The 21,877-nt window shown below is 39.0% G+C and overlaps 2 non-coding genes across 2 annotated transcripts; both read left to right on the forward strand.

Moving 5' to 3' along the window:
* Nucleotides 1-495: 495 nt before the first annotated feature.
* Nucleotides 496-567, forward strand: trnal-caa (transfer RNA leucine (anticodon CAA)). Its single transcript has one exon. It is a non-coding gene; the product is annotated as a tRNA-Leu (tRNA).
* Nucleotides 568-4,858: 4,291 nt separating this feature from the next.
* On the forward strand, nt 4,859-4,931 carry trnar-ccu (transfer RNA arginine (anticodon CCU)). The gene has a single exon. It is a non-coding gene; the product is annotated as a tRNA-Arg (tRNA).
* Nucleotides 4,932-21,877: the final 16,946 nt, after the last annotated feature.

Consider the following 21,877-nt stretch of genomic DNA (forward strand, 5'->3'; position numbering starts at 1 on the left):
GTACATATTCACCTACTGTAATATTCCAGATGCATATCAGCTTGGGAATGCAATTTTTGTATATTTCACATTCTTTTCTCTGCTCTTTCAAATGCTTTCCTCCATCTTACTATACTAACTGCTTTTATTGTCATTATTGTGTTACCCAAAGGGTTCGAGTCCAATCTGGCGTGGTTGAAAGCAGAGTGGCGCAGCGGAAGCGTGCTGGGCCCATAACCCAGAGGTCGATGGATCGAAACCATCCTCTGCTAACTGTGTTTTGTAAGCTGACTTAGGGCCTTTACAACCTTTTAGTAAAGTGAACCAGATACAGAAAATACATACTCGCCTACTGTACAATTCCAGATGCATATCAGCTTGGGAATGCAATTTTTGTATATTTCACATTCTTTTCTCTGCTCTTTCAAATGCTTTCCTCCATCTTACTATACTAACTGCTTTTATTGTCATTATTGTGTTACCCAAAGGGTTCGACTCCAATCTGGTGTGGTTGAAAGCAGAGTGGCGCAGCGGAAGCGTGCTGGGCCCAAAACCCAGAGGTCGATGGATCGAAACCATCCTCTGCTAACTGTGTTTTGTAAGCTGACTTAGGGCCTTTACAACCTCTTAGTAAAGTGAACCAGATACAGAAAGTACATATTCACCTACTGTACAATTCCAGATGCATATCCGCTTGGGAATGCAATTATTGTATATTTCACATTCTTTTCTCTGCTCTTTCAAATGCTTTCCTCCATCTTACTATACTAACTGCTTTTATTGTCATTATTGTGCTACCCAAAGGGTTCGAGTCCAATCTGGGGTACAATGCCAGTTTCATATCAGCATGGCAATCTAGTTTCTACGTGTTTCACATCTTTTTCTTTGCACTTTTAAAAATTTCCCTTCTACTCACTATATCTACTGCATTTGGGGCCATTATTGTGTTACCCAAAGCCAACATGGCATGTCTCACATTATGCTCTGTCTAGGAAGCAACTGTTTGGTGGAAGAACTGATGAGTAAAGGTGTTTGAGATTCCCCAGTGGCCTAATGGATAAGGCACTGGCGTTGAGTGAGGATTTTTAACTATAAGCTTTATCAAAAAGGAAAGTTTTAAGCCTAGTCTTAAAAGTAGAGAGGGTGTCTGCTCCCCGAATTTGGATTGGAAGCTGGTTCCACAGGAGAGGAGCTTGATAGCTAAAGGCTCTGCCTCCCATTCTACTTTTGCAAACTCTGGGAACCACAAGTAGGCCAGTATTTTGGGATCGAAGTGGTCTAATTGGGCGATACAGGACTATGAGATCTATTAAATATGATGGAGCTTGACCATTAAGAGCTTTGTATGTAAGGAGGAGGGTTTTGAACTCTATTCTAGATTTTATGGGAAGCCAATGAAGAGAAGCTAGTGAAGGTGAAATATGATCTCTCTTTCCTAATCCAGTCAGCACTCTTGCTGCAGCATTTTGGATTAATTGAAGGCTTTTTAGAGAGTTATTAGGACACCCCAGAAGTAGGGAATTACAGTAGTCCAACCTAGAAGTAACAAATGCATGGACAAGTTTTTCGGCATCACTTTGAGACAGGATGCTTCTAATTTTAGCAATGTTCCGTAGGTGGAAGAAGGCTGTTCTAGACATTTGTCTTTTATGTGACGTAAACGCCAAATCTTGGTCAAAGATAACTCCTAGGTTCCTCACCGTAGTACTAGAGGCCAAAGTTATGTCATCTAGAGTAACTATATTGTTAGACAGCATATTTCTCATGTTTTTAGGCCCAAAGAGGATGATTTCAGTTTTGTCTGAATTTAGAAGTAGGAAATTGTAGGACATCCAGTTCTTTATGTCTTTTAGACATGCTTCAAATTTGACTAATTGGTTAGTATCTTCTGGTTTCACAGATAAATAGAGCTGGGTATCATCTGCATATCAGTGGAAGTTTATGGAATGTTTCCTAATGATTTTGCCTAAAGGTGACATGTAGAGATTAAAAAGTATTGGTCCTAACACAGAGCCCTGTGGAACTCCATAGCTGACTTTGGTGCATAAAGAAGAGTCATCATTAACATGAACAAGTTGGAATCTGTCTGACAGATAAGATTTAAACCAATGTAATGTGGTTCCTTTAATCCCAAATCCATGTTCTAGTCTCTGTAATAAAATGTTGTGGTCAATGGTGTCAAATGCGGCACTAAGGTCTAGTAAGACGAGTACAGACACAAGTCCATTATCTGAAGCCAGGAGAAGATCATTGGAGACTTTTACCAGTGCTGTTTCTGTACTGTGATGAGCTCTAAATCCTGACTGAAAGTCTTCATACAAATTATTCCTGTAAAGGTGATCACATAATTGTTTTGCAACTACTTTTTCAAGGATTTTAGAAATAAACGGGAGATTTGATATTGGTCTATAGTTGGCTAAATCCCCTGGATCAAGACAAGGTTTTTTAAGTAATGGTTTGATTACAGCAACTTTATAGGCCTTTGGTACATAGCCAGTTTCTAAAGATAGGTTAATCAAATCTAATATGAAAGTGTCTATTAAAGGTAGAACATCTTTAAGCAATTTGGTTGGAACAGGGTCTAAAAGACATGTTGTTAGTTTTGAGGAGGCGGTAGTTGAACTTAGCTCAGTGAGATCTATGGGTGAAAAGCAGTCTAAGATGGATTGGGGCCTTATTGAGGATTCTATAGCTGTTGTACATGAAGATCTAGCCGTAATATTTGTAGGGAGGATCTGGTGAATCTTTTCCCTAATGGCTACAATTTTACTAGTAAAGAAAGTCATAAAGTCATTGCTGCTCAAAGTTAAGGGAATACTAGGCTCAACAGAACTATGGCTCTTAGTCAGCCTGGCTACAGTGCTGAACAGAAACCGGGGGTTGTTCTTGTTTTCCTCTATTAATGCGGAATAATATGCTGTTCTGGCATCACGGAGAGCTTTTTTGTATGTTTTTAAACTGTTTTTCCAGGCTAACCGGGATTCTTCTAAATTAGTGGAACGCCACTTCCTCTCTAACTTTCGTGTTGCCTGCTTTAAGCTGTGCATTTGTGAATTGTACCATGGAGGTCGGCTCCTCTGATTCACTGCCTTCTATTTCAAAGGGGCAACTGTATCTAGTATCCTACGCAGTGAGGCGGCAGAATCGTCAACTAAATAATCAATTTGCACAGGAGTAAGATGGCTACTCACCATAGTATTGACACATGGTGGTGAAAAAGATGAAGAAATAATTTCTTTAAATGTATTCACAGCATTTTCAGATAAACAACTGCTGTAGTGGAATTTTTTCCTAACTGCTGTATAGTCCGTTATTGTAAATTCAAATGTTATTAGAAAATGGTCAGACAGAAGAGAATTATGAGGAAATACTATTAAATTATCAGTTTCAATGCCATATGTAAGGACAAGGTCTAACGTGTGACTAAAACAATGAGTGGGTTTATTTACATTTTGGGAAAAACCAATTGAATCTAATAATGAATTAAACGCAGTGCTCAGACAGTTACTGTCAGCATCTACATGAATGTTAAAGTCACCCACTATAATGACTTTATCTGTACTAAGCACTAAATCAGATAGAAAATCAGAAAATTCAATCAAAAACTCTGAATAAGGGACTGGAGGACGGTACACGATAACAAATAATAGTGGTTTTTGAGTTTTCCAGTTTGGGTGTGAAAGGCTAAGAGTAAGACTCTCAAATGAGGTATAACTATGTTTAGGTCTAGGAATTATTGATAAGCTAGAGTGAAATATTGCTGCTACTCCTCCACCTCGGCCTGTGCATCTAGGAACATGATAATTAATATGACTTTGGGGGGTTGACTCATTTAAACTGACATATTCTTCCTGCTGCAACCACGTTTCAGTGAGACAAAATAAACCAATTTGATGATCATTTATCAAGTCATTTACTAACAAAGATTTAGAAGAGAGAGATCTGATATTTAATAATCCACATTTGAAAGTTTTGGGTTTTGGTTCAGTATGAGCAGTTGTATTACCCAAAGGGTTCGAGTCCAATCTGGTTTGGTTCAAAGCAGAGTGGCGCAGCGGAAGCGTGCTGGGCCCATAACCCAGAGGTCGATGGATCGAAACCATCCTCTGCTAACTGTGTTTTGTAAGCTGACTTAGGGCCTTTACAACCTTTTAGTAAAGTGAACCAGATACAGAAAGTACATATTCACCTACTGTACAATTCCAGATGCATATGAGCTTGGGAATGCAATTTTTGTATATTTCACATTCTTTTCTCTGCTCTTTCAAATGCTTTCCTCCATCTTACTATACTAACTGCTTTTATTGTCATTATTGTGTTACCCAAAGGGTTCGAGTCCCATCTGGAGTGGTTGACAGCAGAGTGGCGCAGCGGAAGCGTGCTGGGCCCATAACCCAAAGGTCGACGGTTCGAAACTATCCTCTGCTAACTGTGTTTTGTAAGCTGACTTAGGGCTTTTACAACATTTTAGTAAAGTGAACCAGATACAGAAAGTACATATTCACCTACTGTACAATTCCAGATGCATATCAGCTTGGGAATGCAATTATTGTATATTTCACATTCTTTTCTCTGCTCTTTCAAATGCTTTCCTCCATCTTACTATACTAACTGCTTTTATTGTCATTATTGTGTTACCCAAAGGGTTCGAGTCCAATCTGGGGTACAATGCCAGTTTCATATCAGCATTGGAAACTAGTTTCTATGTGTTTCACATCTTTTTCTTTGCACTTTTAAAAATTTCCCTTCTACTCACAATATCTACTGCATTTGGGGCCATTATTGTGTTACCCAAAGCCAACATGGCATGTCTCACATTATGCTCTGTATAGGAAGCAACTGTTTGGTGGAAGAACTGATGAGTAAAGGTGTTTGAGATGCCCCAGTGGCCTAATGGATAAGGCACTGGCCTCCTAAGCCAGTGATTGTGGGTTCAAATCCCATCTGGGGTGGTTGACAGCAGAGTGGCGCAGCGGAAGCGTGCTGGGCCCATAACCCAGAGGTCGATGGATCGAAACCATCCTCTGCTACCTGTGTTTTGTAAGCTGACTTAGGGCCTTTACAACTTTTTAGTAAAGTGAACCAGATACAGAAAGTACATATTCACCTACTGTACAATTCCAGATGCATATCAGCTTGGGAATGCAATTTTTGTATATTTCACATTCTTTTCTCTGCTCTTTCAAATGCTTTCCTCCATCTTACTATACTAACTGCTTTTATTGTCATTATTGTATTACCCAAAGGGTTCGAGTGAAATCTGGTGTGGTTCAAAGCAGAGTGGCGCAGCGTAAGCGTGCTGGGCCCATAACCCAGAGGGCGATGAATCGAAACCATCCTCTGCTAACTGTGTTTTGTAAGGGTATTTAAGGCCTTTACAATGTCTTAGTAAAATGAACCAGATACAGACAGTACATATTCATCTACTGTACAATTCCAGATGCATATCAGCTTGGGAATGCAATTTTTGTATATTTCACATTCTTTTCTCTGCTCTTTCAAATGCTTTCCTCCATCTTACTATACTAACTGCTTTTATTGTCATTATTGTGTTACCCAAAGGGTTCGAGTACCATCTGGGGTGGTTGACAGCAGAGTGGCGCAGCGGAAGCGTGCTGGGCCCATAACCCAGAGGTCGATGGATCGAAACCATCCTCTGCTAACTGTGTTTTGTAAGCTGACTTAGGGCCTTTACAACCTCTTAGTAAAGTGAACCAGATACAGAAAGTACATATTCACCTACTATACAATTCCAGATGCATATCAGCTTGGGAATGCAATTATTGTATATTTCACATTCTTTTCTCTGCTCTTTCAAATGCTTTCCTCCATCTTACTATACTAACTGCTTTTATTGTCATTATTGTGCTACCCAAAGGGTTCGAGTCCAATCTGGGGTACAATGCCAGTTTCATATCAGCATGGCAATCTAGTTTCTACGTGTTTCACATCTTTTTCTTTGCACTTTTAAAAATTTCCCTTCTACTCACTATATCTACTGCATTTGGGGCCATTATTGTGTTACCCAAAGCCAACATGGCATGTCTCACATTATGCTCTGTCTAGGAAGCAACTGTTTGGTGGAAGAACTGATGAGTAAAGGTGTTTGAGATGCCCCAGTGGCCTAATGGATAACGCACTGGCGTTGAGTGAGGATTTTTAACTATAAGCTTTATCAAAAAGGAAAGTTTTAAGCCTAGTCTTAAAAGTAGAGAGGGTGTCTGCTCCACGAATTTGGATTGGAAGCTGGTTCCACAGGAGAGGAGCTTGATAGCTAAAGGCTCTGCCTCCCATTCTACTTTTGCAAACTCTGGGAACCACAAGTAGGCCAGTATTTTGGGATCGAAGTGGTCTAATTGGGCGATACAGGACTATGAGATCTTTTAAATATGATGGAGCTTGACCATTAAGAGCTTTGTATGTAAGGAGGAGGGTTTTGAACTCTATTCTAGATTTTATGGGAAGCCAATGAAGAGAAGCTAGTGAAGGTGAAATATGATCTCTCTTTCCTAATCCAGTCAGCACTCTTGCTGCAGCATTTTGGATTAATTGAAGGCTTTTTAGAGAGTTATTAGGACACCCCAGAAGTAGGGAATTACAGTAGTCCAACCTAGAAGTAACAAATGCATGGACCAGTTTTTCGGCATCACTTTGAGACAGGATGCTTCTAATTTTAGCAATGTTCCGTAGGTGGAAGAAGGCTGTTCTAGACATTTGTCTTTTATGTGACGTAAACGCCAAATCTTGGTCAAAGATAACTCCAAGGTTCCTCACCGTAGTACTAGAGGCCAAAGTTATGTCATCTAGAGTAACTATATTGTTAGACAGCATATTTCTCATGTTTTTAGGCCCAAAGAGGATGATTTCAGTTTTGTCTGAATTTAGAAGTAGGAAATTGTAGGACATCCAGTTCTTTATGTCTTTTAGACATGCTTCAAATTTGACTAATTGGTTAGTATCTTCTGGTTTCACAGATAAATAGAGCTGGGTATCATCTGCATATCAGTGGAAGTTTATGGAATGTTTCCTAATGATTTTGCCTAAAGGTGACATGTAGAGATTAAAAAGTATTGGTCCTAACACAGAGCCCTGTGGAACTCCATAGCTGACTTTGGTGCATAAAGAAGAGTCATCATTAACATGAACAAGTTGGAATCTGTCTGACAGATAAGATTTAAACCAATGTAATGTGGTTCCTTTAATCCCAAATCCATGTTCTAGTCTCTGTAATAAAATGTTGTGGTCAATGATGTCAAATGCGGCACTAAGGTCTAGTAAGACGAGTACAGACACAAGTCCATTATCTGAAGCCAGGAGAAGATCATTGGAGACTTTTACCAGTGCTGTTTCTGTACTGTGATGAGCTCTAAATCCTGACTGAAAGTCTTCATACAAATTATTCCTGTAAAGGTGATCACATAATTGTTTTGCAACTACTTTTTCAAGGATTTTAGAAATAAACGGGAGATTTGATATTGGTCTATAGTTGGCTAAATCCCCTGGATCAAGACAAGGTTTTTTAAGTAATGGTTTGATTACAGCAACTTTATAGGCCTTTGGTACATAGCCAGTTTCTAAAGATAGGTTAATCAAATCTAATATGAAAGTGTCTATTAAAGGTAGAACATCTTTAAGCAATTTGGTTGGAACAGGGTCTAAAAGACATGTTGTTAGTTTTGAGGAGGCGGTAGTTGAACTTAGCTCAGTGAGATCTATGGGTGAAAAGCAGTCTAAGATGGATTGGGGCCTTATTGAGGATTCTATAGCTGTTGTACATGAAGATCTAGCCGTAATATTTGTAGGGAGGATCTGGTGAATCTTTTCCCTAATGGCTACAATTTTACTAGTAAAGAAAGTCATAAAGTCATTGCTGCTCAAAGTTAAGGGAATACTAGGCTCAACAGAACTATGGCTCTTAGTCAGCCTGGCTACAGTGCTGAACAGAAACCGGGGGTTGTTCTTGTTTTCCTCTATTAATGCGGAATAATATGCTGTTCTGGCATCACGGAGAGCTTTTTTGTATGTTTTTAAACTGTTTTTCCAGGCTAACCGGGATTCTTCTAAATTAGTGGAACGCCACTTCCTCTCTAACTTTCGTGTTGCCTGCTTTAAGCTGTGCATTTGTGAATTGTACCATGGAGGTCGGCTCCTCTGATTCACTGCCTTCTATTTCAAAGGGACAACTGTATCTAGTATCCTACGCAGTGAGGCGGCAGAATCGTCAACTAAATAATCAATTTGCACAGGAGTAAGATGGCTACTCACCATAGTATTGACACATGGTGGTGAAAAAGATGAAGAAATAATTTCTTTAAATGTATTCACAGCATTTTCAGATAAACATCTGCTGTAGTGGAATTTTTTCCTAACTGCTGTATAGTCCGTTATTGTAAATTCAAATGTTATTAGAAAATGGTCAGACAGAAGAGAATTATGAGGAAATACTATTAAATTATCAGTTTCAATGCCATATGTAAGGACAAGGTCTAACGTGTGACTAAAACAATGAGTGGGTTTATTTACATTTTGGGAAAAACCAATTGAATCTAATAATGAATTAAACGCAGTGCTCAGACAGTTACTGTCAGCATCTACATGAATGTTAAAGTCACCCACTATAATGACTTTATCTGTACTAAGCACTAAATCAGATAGAAAATCAGAAAATTCAATCAAAAACTCTGAATAAGGGACTGGAGGACGGTACACGATAACCAATAATAGTGGTTTTTGAGTTTTCCAGTTTGGGTGTGAAAGGCTAAGAGTAAGACTCTCAAATGAGGTATAACTATGTTTAGGTCTAGGAATTATTGATAAGCTAGAGTGAAATATTGCTGCTACTCCTCCACCTCGGCCTGTGCATCTAGGAACATGATAATTAATATGACTTTGGGGGGTTGACTCATTTAAACTGACATATTCTTCCTGCTGCAACCATGTTTCAGTGAGACAAAATAAACCAATTTGATGATCATTTATCAAGTCATTTACTAACAAAGATTTAGAAGAGAGAGATCTGATGTTTAATAATCCACATTTAAAAGTTTTGGGTTTTGGTTCAGTATGAGCAGTTGTATTACCCAAAGGGTTCGAGTCCCATCTGGGGTGGTTGACAGCAGAGTGGCGCAGCTGAAGCGTGCTGGGCCCATAACCCAGAGGTCAATAGATTGAAACCATCCTTTGCTAACTGTGTTTTCTAAGCTGACTTAGGGCCTTTACAACCTTTAAGTAAAGTGATCCAGATACAGAAAGTACATATTCACCTACTGTAATATTCCAGATGCATATCAGCTTGGGAATGCAATTTTTGTATATTTCACATTCTTTTCTCTGCTCTTTCAAATGCTTTCCTCCATCTTACTATACTAACTGCTTTTATTGTCATTATTGTGTTACCCAAAGGGTTCGAGTCCAATCTGGCGTGGTTGAAAGCAGAGTGGCGCAGCGGAAGCGTGCTGGGCCCATAACCCAGAGGTCGATGGATCGAAACCATCCTCTGCTAACTGTGTTTTGTAAGCTGACTTAGGGCCTTTACAACCTTTTAGTAAAGTGAACCAGATACAGAAAATACATATTCGCCTACTGTACAATTCCAGATGCATATCAGCTTGGGAATGCAATTTTTGTATATTTCACATTCTTTTCTCTGCTCTTTCAAATGCTTTCCTCCATCTTACTATACTAACTGCTTTTATTGTCATTATTGTGTTACCCAAAGGGTTCGACTCCAATCTGGTGTGGTTGAAAGCAGAGTGGCGCAGCGGAAGCGTGCTGGGCCCAAAACCCAGAGGTTGATGGGTCGAAACCATCCTCTGCTAACTGTGTTTTGTAAGCTGACTTAGGGCCTTTACAACCTCTTAGTAAAGTGAACCAGATACAGAAAGTACATATTCACCTACTGTACAATTCCAGATGCATATCCGCTTGGGAATGCAATTATTGTATATTTCACATTCTTTTCTCTGCTCTTTCAAATGCTTTCCTCCATCTTACTATACTAACTGCTTTTATTGTCATTATTGTGCTACCCAAAGGGTTCGAGTCCAATCTGGGGTACAATGCCAGTTTCATATCAGCATGGCAATCTAGTTTCTACGTGTTTCACATCTTTTTCTTTGCACTTTTAAAAATTTCCCTTCTACTCACTATATCTACTGCATTTGGGGCCATTATTGTGTTACCCAAAGCCAACATGGCATGTCTCACATTATGCTCTGTCTAGGAAGCAACTGTTTGGTGGAAGAACTGATGAGTAAAGGTGTTTGAGATGCCCCAGTGGCCTAATGGATAAGGCACTGGCGTTGAGTGAGGATTTTTAACTATAAGCTTTATCAAAAAGGAAAGTTTTAAGCCTAGTCTTAAAAGTAGAGAGGGTGTCTGCTCCCCGAATTTGGATTGGAAGCTGGTTCCGCAGGAGAGGAGCTTGATAGCTAAAGGCTCTGCCTCCCATTCTACTTTTGCAAACTCTGGGAACCACAAGTAGGCCAGTATTTTGGGATCGAAGTGGTCTAATTGGGCGATACAGGACTATGAGATCTTTTAAATATGATGGAGCTTGACCATTAAGAGCTTTGTATGTAAGGAGGAGGGTTTTGAACTCTATTCTAGATTTTATGGGAAGCCAATGAAGAGAAGCTAGTGAAGGTGAAATATGATCTCTCTTTCCTAATCCAGTCAGCACTCTTGCTGCAGCATTTTGGATTAATTGAAGGCTTTTTAGAGAGTTATTAGGACACCCCAGAAGTAGGGAATTACAGTAGTCCAACCTACAAGTAACAAATGCATGGACCAGTTTTTCGGCATCACTTTGAGACAGGATGCTTCTAATTTTAGCAATGTTCCGTAGGTGGAAGAAGGCTGTTCTAGACATTTGTCTTTTATGTGACGTAAACGCCAAATCTTGGTCAAAGATAACTCCAAGGTTCCTCACCGTAGTACTAGAGGCCAAAGTTATGTCATCTAGAGTAACTATATTGTTAGACAGCATATTTCTCATGTTTTTAGGCCCAAAGAGGATGATTTCAGTTTTGTCTGAATTTAGAAGTAGGAAATTGTAGGACATCCAGTTCTTTATGTCTTTTAGACATGCTTCAAATTTGACTAATTGGTTAGTATCTTCTGGTTTCACAGATAAATAGAGCTGGGTATCATCTGCATATCAGTGGAAGTTTATGGAATGTTTCCTAATGATTTTGCCTAAAGGTGACATGTAGAGATTAAAAAGTATTGGTCCTAACACAGAGCCCTGTGGAACTCCATAGCTGACTTTGGTGCATAAAGAAGAGTCATCATTAACATGAACAAGTTGGAATCTGTCTGACAGATAAGATTTAAACCAATGTAATGTGGTTCCTTTAATCCCAAATCCATGTTCTAGTCTCTGTAATAAAATGTTGTGGTCAATGGTGTCAAATGCGGCACTAAGGTCTAGTAAGACGAGTACAGACACAAGTCCATTATCTGAAGCCAGGAGAAGATCATTGGAGACTTTTACCAGTGCTGTTTCTGTACTGTGATGAGCTCTAAATCCTGACTGAAAGTCTTCATACAAATTATTCCTGTAAAGGTGATCACATAATTGTTTTGCAACTACTTTTTCAAGGATTTTAGAAATAAACGGGAGATTTGATATTGGTCTATAGTTGGCTAAATCCCCTGGATCAAGACAAGGTTTTTTAAGTAATGGTTTGATTACAGCAACTTTATAGGCCTTTGGTACATAGCCAGTTTCTAAAGATAGGTTAATCAAATCTAATATGAAAGTGTCTATTAAAGGTAGAACATCTTTAAGCAATTTGGTTGGAACAGGGTCTAAAAGACATGTTGTTAGTTTTGAGGAGGCGGTAGTTGAACTTAGCTCAGTGAGATCTATGGGTGAAAAGCAGTCTAAGATGGATTGGGGCCTTATTGAGGATTCTATAGCTGTTGTACATGAAGATCTAGCCGTAATATTTGTAGGGAGGATCTGGTGAATCTTTTCCCTAATGGCTACAATTTTACTAGTAAAGAAAGTCATAAAGTCATTGCTGCTCAAAGTTAAGGGAATACTAGGCTCAACAGAACTATGGCTCTTAGTCAGCCTGGCTACAGTGCTGAACAGAAACCGGGGGTTGTTCTTGTTTTCCTCTATTAATGCGGAATAATATGCTGTTCTGGCATCACGGAGAGCTTTTTTGTATGTTTTTAAACTGTTTTTCCAGGCTAACCGGGATTCTTCTAAATTAGTGGAACGCCACTTCCTCTCTAACTTTCGTGTTGCCTGCTTTAAGCTGTGCATTTGTGAATTGTACCATGGAGGTCGGCTCCTCTGATTCACTGCCTTCTATTTCAAAGGGGCAACTGTATCTAGTATCCTACGCAGTGAGGCGGCAGAATCGTCAACTAAATAATCAATTTGCACAGGAGTAAGATGGCTACTCACCATAGTATTGACACATGGTGGTGAAAAAGATGAAGAAATAATTTCTTTAAATGTATTCACAGCATTTTCAGATAAACAACTGCTGTAGTGGAATTTTTTCCTAACTGCTGTATAGTCCGTTATTGTAAATTCAAATGTTATTAGAAAATGGTCAGACAGAAGAGAATTATGAGGAAATACTATTAAATTATCAGTTTCAATGCCATATGTAAGGACAAGGTCTAACGTGTGACTAAAACAATGAGTGGGTTTATTTACATTTTGGGAAAAACCAATTGAATCTAATAATGAATTAAACGCAGTGCTCAGACAGTTACTGTCAGCATCTACATGAATGTTAAAGTCACCCACTATAATGACTTTATCTGTACTAAGCACTAAATCAGATAGAAAATCAGAAAATTCAATCAAAAACTCTGAATAAGGGACTGGAGGACGGTACACGATAACAAATAATAGTGGTTTTTGAGTTTTCCAGTTTGGGTGTGAAAGGCTAAGAGTAAGACTCTCAAATGAGGTATAACTATGTTTAGGTCTAGGAATTATTGATAAGCTAGAGTGAAATATTGCTGCTACTCCTCCACCTCGGCCTGTGCATCTAGGAACATGATAATTAATATGACTTTGGGGGGTTGACTCATTTAAACTGACATATTCTTCCTGCTGCAACCACGTTTCAGTGAGACAAAATAAACCAATTTGATGATCATTTATCAAGTCATTTACTAACAAAGATTTAGAAGAGAGAGATCTGATATTTAATAATCCACATTTGAAAGTTTTGGGTTTTGGTTCAGTATGAGCAGTTGTATTACCCAAAGGGTTCGAGTCCAATCCGGTGTGGTTCAAAGCAGAGTGGTGCAGCGGAAGCGTGCTGGGCCCATAACCCAGAGGTCGATGGATCGAAACCATCCTCTGCTAACTGTGTTTTGTAAGCTGACTTAGGGCCTTTACAACCTTTTAGTAAAGTGAACCAGATACAGAAAGTACATATTCATCTACTGTACAATTCCAGATGCATATCAGCTTGGGAATGCAATTTTTGTATATTTCACATTCTTTTCTCTGCTCTTTCAAATGCTTTCCTCCATCTTACTATACTAACTGCTTTTATTGTCATTATTGTGTTACCCAAAGGGTTAGAGTCCCATCTGGGGTGGTTGACAGCAGAGTGGCGCAGCGGAAGCGTGCTGGGCCCATAACCCAGAGGTCGATGGATCGAAACCATCCTCTGCTAACTGTGCTTTGTAAGCTGACTTAGGGCCTTTACAACCTTTTAGTAAAGTGAACCAGATACAGAAAGTACATATTCACCTACTGTACAATTCCAGATACATATCAGCTTGGGAATGCAATTTTTGTATATTTCACATTCTTTTCTCTGCTCTTTCAAATGCTTTCCTCCATCTTACTATACTAACTGCTTTTATTGTCATTATTGTGTTACCCAAAGGGTTCGAGTACCATCTGGGGTGGTTGACAGCCGAGTGGCGCAGCGGAAGCGTGCTGGGCCTATAACCCAGAGGTCGATGGATCGAAACCATCCTCTGCTAACTGTGTTTTGTAAGCTGACCTAGGGCCTTTACAACCTCTTAGTAAAGTGAACCAGATACAGAAAGTACATATTCACCTACTATACAATTCCAGATGCATATCAGCTTGGGAATGCAATTATTGTATATTTCACATTCTTTTCTCTGCTCTTTCAAATGCTTTCCTCCATCTTACTATACTAACTGCTTTTATTGTCATTATTGTGCTACCCAAAGGGTTCGAGTCCAATCTGGGGTACAATGCCAGTTTCATATCAGCATGGCAATCTAGTTTCTACGTGTTTCACATCTTTTTCTTTGCACTTTTAAAAATTTCCCTTCTACTCACTATATCTACTGCATTTGGGGCCATTATTGTGTTACCCAAAGCCAACATGGCATGTCTCACTTTATGCTCTGTCTAGGAAGCAACTGTTTGGTGGAAGAACTGATGAGTAAAGGTGTTTGAGATGCCCCAGTGGCCTAATGGATAAGGCACTGGCGTTGAGTGAGGATTTTTAACTAAAAGCTTTATCAAAAAGGAAAGTTTTAAGCCTAGTCTTAAAAGTAGAGAGGGTGTCTGCTCCCCGAATTTGGATTGGAAGCTGGTTCCACAGGAGAGGAGCTTGATAGCTAAAGGCTCTGCCTCCCATTCTACTTTTGCAAACTCTGGGAACCACAAGTAGGCCAGTATTTTGGGATCGAAGTGGTCTAATTGGGCGATACAGGACTATGAGATCTTTTAAATATGATGGAGCTTGACCATTAAGAGCTTTGTATGTAAGGAGGAGGGTTTTGAACTCTATTCTAGATTTTATGGGAAGCCAATGAAGAGAAGCTAGTGAAGGTGAAATATGATCTCTCTTTCCTAATCCAGTCAGCACTCTTGCTGCAGCATTTTGGATTAATTGAAGGCTTTTTAGAGAGTTATTAGGACACCCCAGAAGTAGGGAATTACAGTAGTCCAACCTAGAAGTAACAAATGCATGGACCAGTTTTTCGGCATCACTTTGAGACAGGATGCTTCTAATTTTAGCAATGTTCCGTAGGTGGAAGAAGGCTGTTCTAGACATTTGTCTTTTATGTGACGTAAACGCCAAATCTTGGTCAAAGATAACTCCAAGGTTCCTCACCGTAGTACTAGAGGCCAAAGTTATGTCATCTAGAGTAACTATATTGTTAGACAGCATATTTCTCATGTTTTTAGGCCCAAAGAGGATGATTTCAGTTTTGTCTGAATTTAGAAGTAGGAAATTGTAGGACATCCAGTTCTTTATGTCTTTTAGACATGCTTCAAATTTGACTAATTGGTTAGTATCTTCTGGTTTCACAGATAAATAGAGCTGGGTATCATCTGCATATCAGTGGAAGTTTATGGAATGTTTCCTAATGATTTTGCCTAAAGGTGACATGTAGAGATTAAAAAGTATTGGTCCTAACACAGAGCCCTGTGGAACTCCATAGCTGACTTTGGTGCATAAAGAAGAGTCATCATTAACATGAACAAGTTGGAATCTGTCTGACAGATAAGATTTAAACCAATGTAATGTGGTTCCTTTAATCCCAAATCCATGTTCTAGTCTCTGTAATAAAATGTTGTGGTCAATGGTGTCAAATGCGGCACTAAGGTCTAGTAAGACGAGTACAGACACAAGTCCATTATCTGAAGCCAGGAGAAGATCATTGGAGACTTTTACCAGTGCTGTTTCTGTACTGTGATGAGCTCTAAATCCTGACTGAAAGTCTTCATACAAATTATTCCTGTAAAGGTGATCACATAATTGTTTTGCAACTACTTTTTCAAGGATTTTAGAAATAAACGGGAGATTTGATATTGGTCTATAGTTGGCTAAATCCCCTGGATCAAGACAAGGTTTTTTAAGTAATGGTTTGATTACAGCAACTTTATAGGCCTTTGGTACATAGCCAGTTTCTAAAGATAGGTTAATCAAATCTAATATGAAAGTGTCTATTAAAGGTAGAACATCTTTAAGCAATTTGGTTGGAACAGGGTCTAAAAGACATGTTGTTAGTTTTGAGGAGGCGGTAGTTGAACTTAGCTCAGTGAGATCTATGGGTGAAAAGCAGTCTAAGATGGATTGGGGCCTTATTGAGGATTCTATAGCTGTTGTACATGAAGATCTAGCCGTAATATTTGTAGGGAGGATCTGGTGAATCTTTTCCCTAATGGCTACAATTTTACTAGTAAAGAAAGTCATAAAGTCATTGCTGCTCAAAGTTAAGGGAATACTAGGCTCAACAGAACTATGGCTCTTAGTCAGCCTGGCTACAGTGCTGAACAGAAACCGGGGGTTGTTCTTGTTTTCCTCTATTAATGCGGAATAATATGCTGTTCTGGCATCACGGAGAGCTTTTTTGTATGTTTTTAAACTGTTTTTCCAGGCTAACCGGGATTCTTCTAAATTAGTGGAACGCCACTTCCTCTCTAACTTTCGTGTTGCCTGCTTTAAGCTGTGCATTTGTGAATTGTACCATGGAGGTCGGCTCCTCTGATTCACTGCCTTCTATTTCAAAGGGGCAACTGTATCTAGTATCCTACGCAGTGAGGCGGCAGAATCGTCAACTAAATAATCAATTTGCACAGGAGTAAGATGGCTACTCACCATAGTATTGACACATGGTGGTGAAAAAGATGAAGAAATAATTTCTTTAAATGTATTCACAGCATTTTCAGATAAACAACTGCTGTAGTGGAATTTTTTCCTAACTGCTGTATAGTCCGTTATTGTAAATTCAAATGTTATTAGAAAATGGTCAGACAGAAGAGAATTATGAGGAAATACTATTAAATTATCAGTTTCAATGCCATATGTAAGGACAAGGTCTAACGTGTGACTAAAACAATGAGTGGGTTTATTTACATTTTGGGAAAAACCAATTGAATCTAATAATGAATTAAACGCAGTGCTCAGACAGTTACTGTCAGCATCTACATGAATGTTAAAGTCACCCACTATAATGACTTTATCTGTACTAAGCACTAAATCAGATAGAAAATCAGAAAATTCAATCAAAAACTCTGAATAAGGGACTGGAGGACGGTACACGATAACAAATAATAGTGGTTTTTGAGTTTTCCAGTTTGGGTGTGAAAGGCTAAGAGTAAGACTCTCAAATGAGGTATAACTATGTTTAGGTCTAGGAATTATTGATAAGCTAGAGTGAAATATTGCTGCTACTCCTCCACCTCGGCCTGTGCATCTAGGAACATGATAATTAATATGACTTTGGGGGGTTGACTCATTTAAACTGACATATTCTTCCTGCTGCAACCACGTTTCAGTGAGACAAAATAAACCAATTTGATGATCATTTATCAAGTCATTTACTAACAAAGATTTAGAAGAGAGAGATCTGATATTTAATAATCCACATTTGAAAGTTTTGGGTTTTGGTTCAGTATGAGCAGTTGTATTACCCAAAGGGTTCGAGTCCAATCTGGTGTGGTTCAAAGCAGAGTGGTGCAGCGGAAGCGTGCTGGGCCCATAACCCAGAGGTCGATGGATCGAAACCATCCTCTGCTAACTGTGTTTTGTAAGCTGACTTAGGGCCTTTACAACCTTTTAGTAAAGTGAACCAGATACAGAAAGTACATATTCATCTACTGTACAATTCCAGATGCATATCAGCTTGGGAATGCAATTTTTGTATATTTCACATTCTTTTCTCTGCTCTTTCAAATGCTTTCCTCCATCTTACTATACTAACTGCTTTTATTGTCATTATTGTGTTACCCAAAGGGTTAGAGTCCCATCTGGGGTGGTTGACAGCAGAGTGGCGCAGCGGAAGCGTGCTGGGCCCATAACCCAGAGGTCGATGGATCGAAACCATCCTCTGCTAACTGTGCTTTGTAAGCTGACTTAGGGCCTTTACAACCTTTTAGTAAAGTGAACCAGATACAGAAAGTACATATTCACCTACTGTACAATTCCAGATACATATCAGCTTGGGAATGCAATTTTTGTATATTTCACATTCTTTTCTCTGCTCTTTCAAATGCTTTCCTCCATCTTACTATACTAACTGCTTTTATTGTCATTATTGTGTTACCCAAAGGGTTCGAGTACCATCTAGGGTGGTTGACAGCAGAGTGGCGCAGCGGAAGCGTGCTGGGCCCATAACCCAGAGGTCGATGGATCGAAACCATCCTCTGCTAACTGTGTTTTGTAAGCTGACTTAGGGCCTTTACAACCTCTTAGTAAAGTGAACCAGATACAGAAAGTACATATTCACCTACTATACAATTCCAGATGCATATCAGCTTGGGAATGCAATTATTGTATATTTCACATTCTTTTCTCTGCTCTTTCAAATGCTTTCCTCCATCTTACTATACTAACTGCTTTTATTGTCATTATTGTGCTACCCAAAGGGTTCGAGTCCAATCTGGGGTACAATGCCAGTTTCATATCAGCATGGCAATCTAGTTTCTACGTGTTTCACATCTTTTTCTTTGCACTTTTAAAAATTTCCCTTCTACTTACTATATCTACTGCATTTGGGGCCATTATTGTGTTACCCAAAGCCAACATGGCATGTCTCACATTATGCTCTGTCTAGGAAGCAACTGTTTGGTGGAAGAACTGATGAGTAAAGGTGTTTGAGATGCCCCAGTGGCTTAATGGATAAGGCACTGGCGTTGAGTGAGGATTTTTAACTATAAGCTTTATCAAAAAGGAAAGTTTTAAGCCTAGTCTTAAAAGTAGAGAGGGTGTCTGCTCCACGAATTTGGATTGGAAGCTGGTTCCACAGGAGAGGAGCTTGATAGCTAAAGGCTCTGCCTCCCATTCTACTTTTGCAAACTCTGGGAACCACAAGTAGGCCAGTATTTTGGGATCGAAGTGGTCTAATTGGGCGATACAGGACTATGAGATCTTTTAAATATGATGGAGCTTGACCATTAAGAGCTTTGTATGTAAGGAGGAGGGTTTTGAACTCTATTCTAGATTTTATGGGAAGCCAATGAAGAGAAGCTAGTGAAGGTGAAATATGATCTCTCTTTCCTAATCCAGTCAGCACTCTTGCTGCAGCATTTTGGATTAATTGAAGGCTTTTTAGAGAGTTATTAGGACACCCCAGAAGTAGGGAATTACAGTAGTCCAACCTAGAAGTAACAAATGCATGGACCAGTTTTTCGGCATCACTTTGAGACAGGATGCTTCTAATTTTAGCAATGTTCCGTAGGTGGAAGAAGGCTGTTCTAGACATTTGTCTTTTATGTGACGTAAATGCCAAATCTTGGTCAAAGATAACTCCAAGGTTCCTCACCGTAGTACTAGAGGCCAAAGTTATGTCATCTAGAGTAACTATATTGTTAGACAGCATATTTCTCATGTTTTTAGGCCCAAAGAGGATGATTTCAGTTTTGTCTGAATTTAGAAGTAGGAAATTGTAGGACATCCAGTTCTTTATGTCTTTTAGACATGCTTCAAATTTGACTAATTGGTTAGTATCTTCTGGTTTCACAGATAAATAGAGCTGGGTATCATCTGCATATCAGTGGAAGTTTATGGAATGTTTCCTAATGATTTTGCCTAAAGGTGACATGTAGAGATTAAAAAGTATTGGTCCTAACACAGAGCCCTGTGGAACTCCATAGCTGACTTTGGTGCATAAAGAAGAGTCATCATTAACATGAACAAGTTGGAATCTGTCTGACAGATAAGATTTAAACCAATGTAATGTGGTTCCTTTAATCCCAAATCCATGTTCTAGTCTCTGTAATAAAATGTTGTGGTCAATGGTGTCAAATGCGGCACTAAGGTCTAGTAAGACGAGTACAGACACAAGTCCATTATCTGAAGCCAGGAGAAGATCATTGGAGACTTTTACCAGTGCTGTTTCTGTACTGTGATGAGCTCTAAATCCTGACTGAAAGTCTTCATACAAATTATTCCTGTAAAGGTGATCACATAATTGTTTTGCAACTACTTTTTCAAGGATTTTAGAAATAAACGGGAGATTTGATATTGGTCTATAGTTGGCTAAATCACCTGGATCAAGACAAGGTTTTTTAAGTAATGGTTTGATTACAGCAACTTTATAGGCCTTTGGTACATAGCCAGTTTCTAAAGATAGGTTAATCAAATCTAATATGAAAGTGTCTATTAAAGGTAGAACATCTTTAAGCAATTTGGTTGGAACAGGGTCTAAAAGACATGTTGTTAGTTTTGAGGAGGCGGTAGTTGAACTTAGCTCAGTGAGATCTATGGGTGAAAAGCAGTCTAAGATGGATTGGGGCCTTATTGAGGATTCTATAGCTGTTGTACATGAAGATCTAGCCGTAATATTTGTAGGGAGGATCTGGTGAATCTTTTCCCTAATGGCTACAATTTTACTAGTAAAGAAAGTCATAAAGTCATTGCTGCTCAAAGTTAAGGGAATACTAGGCTCAACAGAACTATGGCTCTTAGTCAGCCTGGCTACAGTGCTGAACAGAAACCGGGGGTTGTTCTTGTTTTCCTCTATTAATGCGGAATAATATGCTGTTCTGGAATCACGGAGAGCTTTTTTGTATGTTTTTAAACTGTTTTTCCAGGCTAACTGGGATTCTTCTAAATTAGTGGAACGCCACTTCCTCTCTAACTTTCGTGTTGTCTGCTTTAAGCTGTGCATTTGTGAATTGTACCATGGAGGTCGGCTCCTCTGATTCACTGCCTTCTATTTCAAAGGGGCAACTGTATCTAGTATGCAGTGAGGCGGCAGAATCGTCAACTAAATAATCAATTTGCACAGGAGTAAGATGGCTACTCACCATAGTATTGACACATGGTGGTGAAAAAGATGAAGAAATAATTTCTTTAAATGTATTCACAGCATTTTCAGATAAACATCTGCTGTAGTGGAATTTTTTCCTAACTGCTGTATAGTCCGTTATTGTAAATTCAAATGTTATTAGAAAATGGTCAGATAGAAGAGAATTATGAGGAAATACTATTAAATTATCAGTTTCAATGCCATATGTAAGGACAAGGTCTAACGTGTGACTAAAACAATGAGTGGGTTTATTTACATTTTGGGAAAAACCAATTGAATCTAATAATGAATTAAACGCAGTGCTCAGACAGTTACTGTCAGCATCTACATGAATGTTAAAGTCACCCACTATAATGACTTTATCTGTACTAAGCACTAAATCAGATAGAAAATCAGAAAATTCAATCAAAAACTCTGAATAAGGGACTGGAGGACGGTACACGATAACAAATAATAGTGGTTTTTGAGTTTTTCCAGTTTGGGTGTGAAAGGCTAAGAGTAAGACTCTCAAATGAGGTATAACTATGTTTAGGTCTAGGAATTATTGATAAGCTAGAGTGAAATATTGCTGCTACTCCTCCACCTCGGCCTGTGCATCTAGGAACATGATAATTAATATGACTTTGGGGGGTTGACTCATTTAAACTGACATATTCTTCCTGCTGCAACCACGTTTCAGTGAGACAAAATAAACCAATTTGATGATCATTTATCAAGTCATTTACTAACAAAGATTTAGAAGAGAGAGATCTGATATTTAATAATCCACATTTGAAAGTTTTGGGTTTTGGTTCAGTATGAGCAGTTGTATTACCCAAAGGGTTCGAGTCCAATCTGGTGTGGTTCAAAGCAGAGTGGCGCAGCGGAAGCGTGCTGGGCCCATAACCCAGAGGTCGATGGATCGAAACCATCCTCTGCTAACTGTGTTTTGTAAGCTGACTTAGGGCCTTTACAACCTTTTAGTAAAGTGAACCAGATACAGAAAGTACATATTCACCTACTGTACAATTCCAGATGCATATGAGCTTGGGAATGCAATTTTTGTATATTTCACATTCTTTTCTCTGCTCTTTCAAATGCTTTCCTCCATCTTACTATACTAACTGCTTTTATTGTCATTATTGTGTTACCCAAAGGGTTAGAGTCCCATCTGGGGTGGTTGACAGCA

This window comes from Channa argus, unplaced genomic scaffold (genome assembly GCF_033026475.1).
Source record: "Channa argus isolate prfri unplaced genomic scaffold, Channa argus male v1.0 Contig013, whole genome shotgun sequence".
NCBI classification, from domain to species: Eukaryota; Metazoa; Chordata; class Actinopteri; order Anabantiformes; family Channidae; genus Channa; species Channa argus.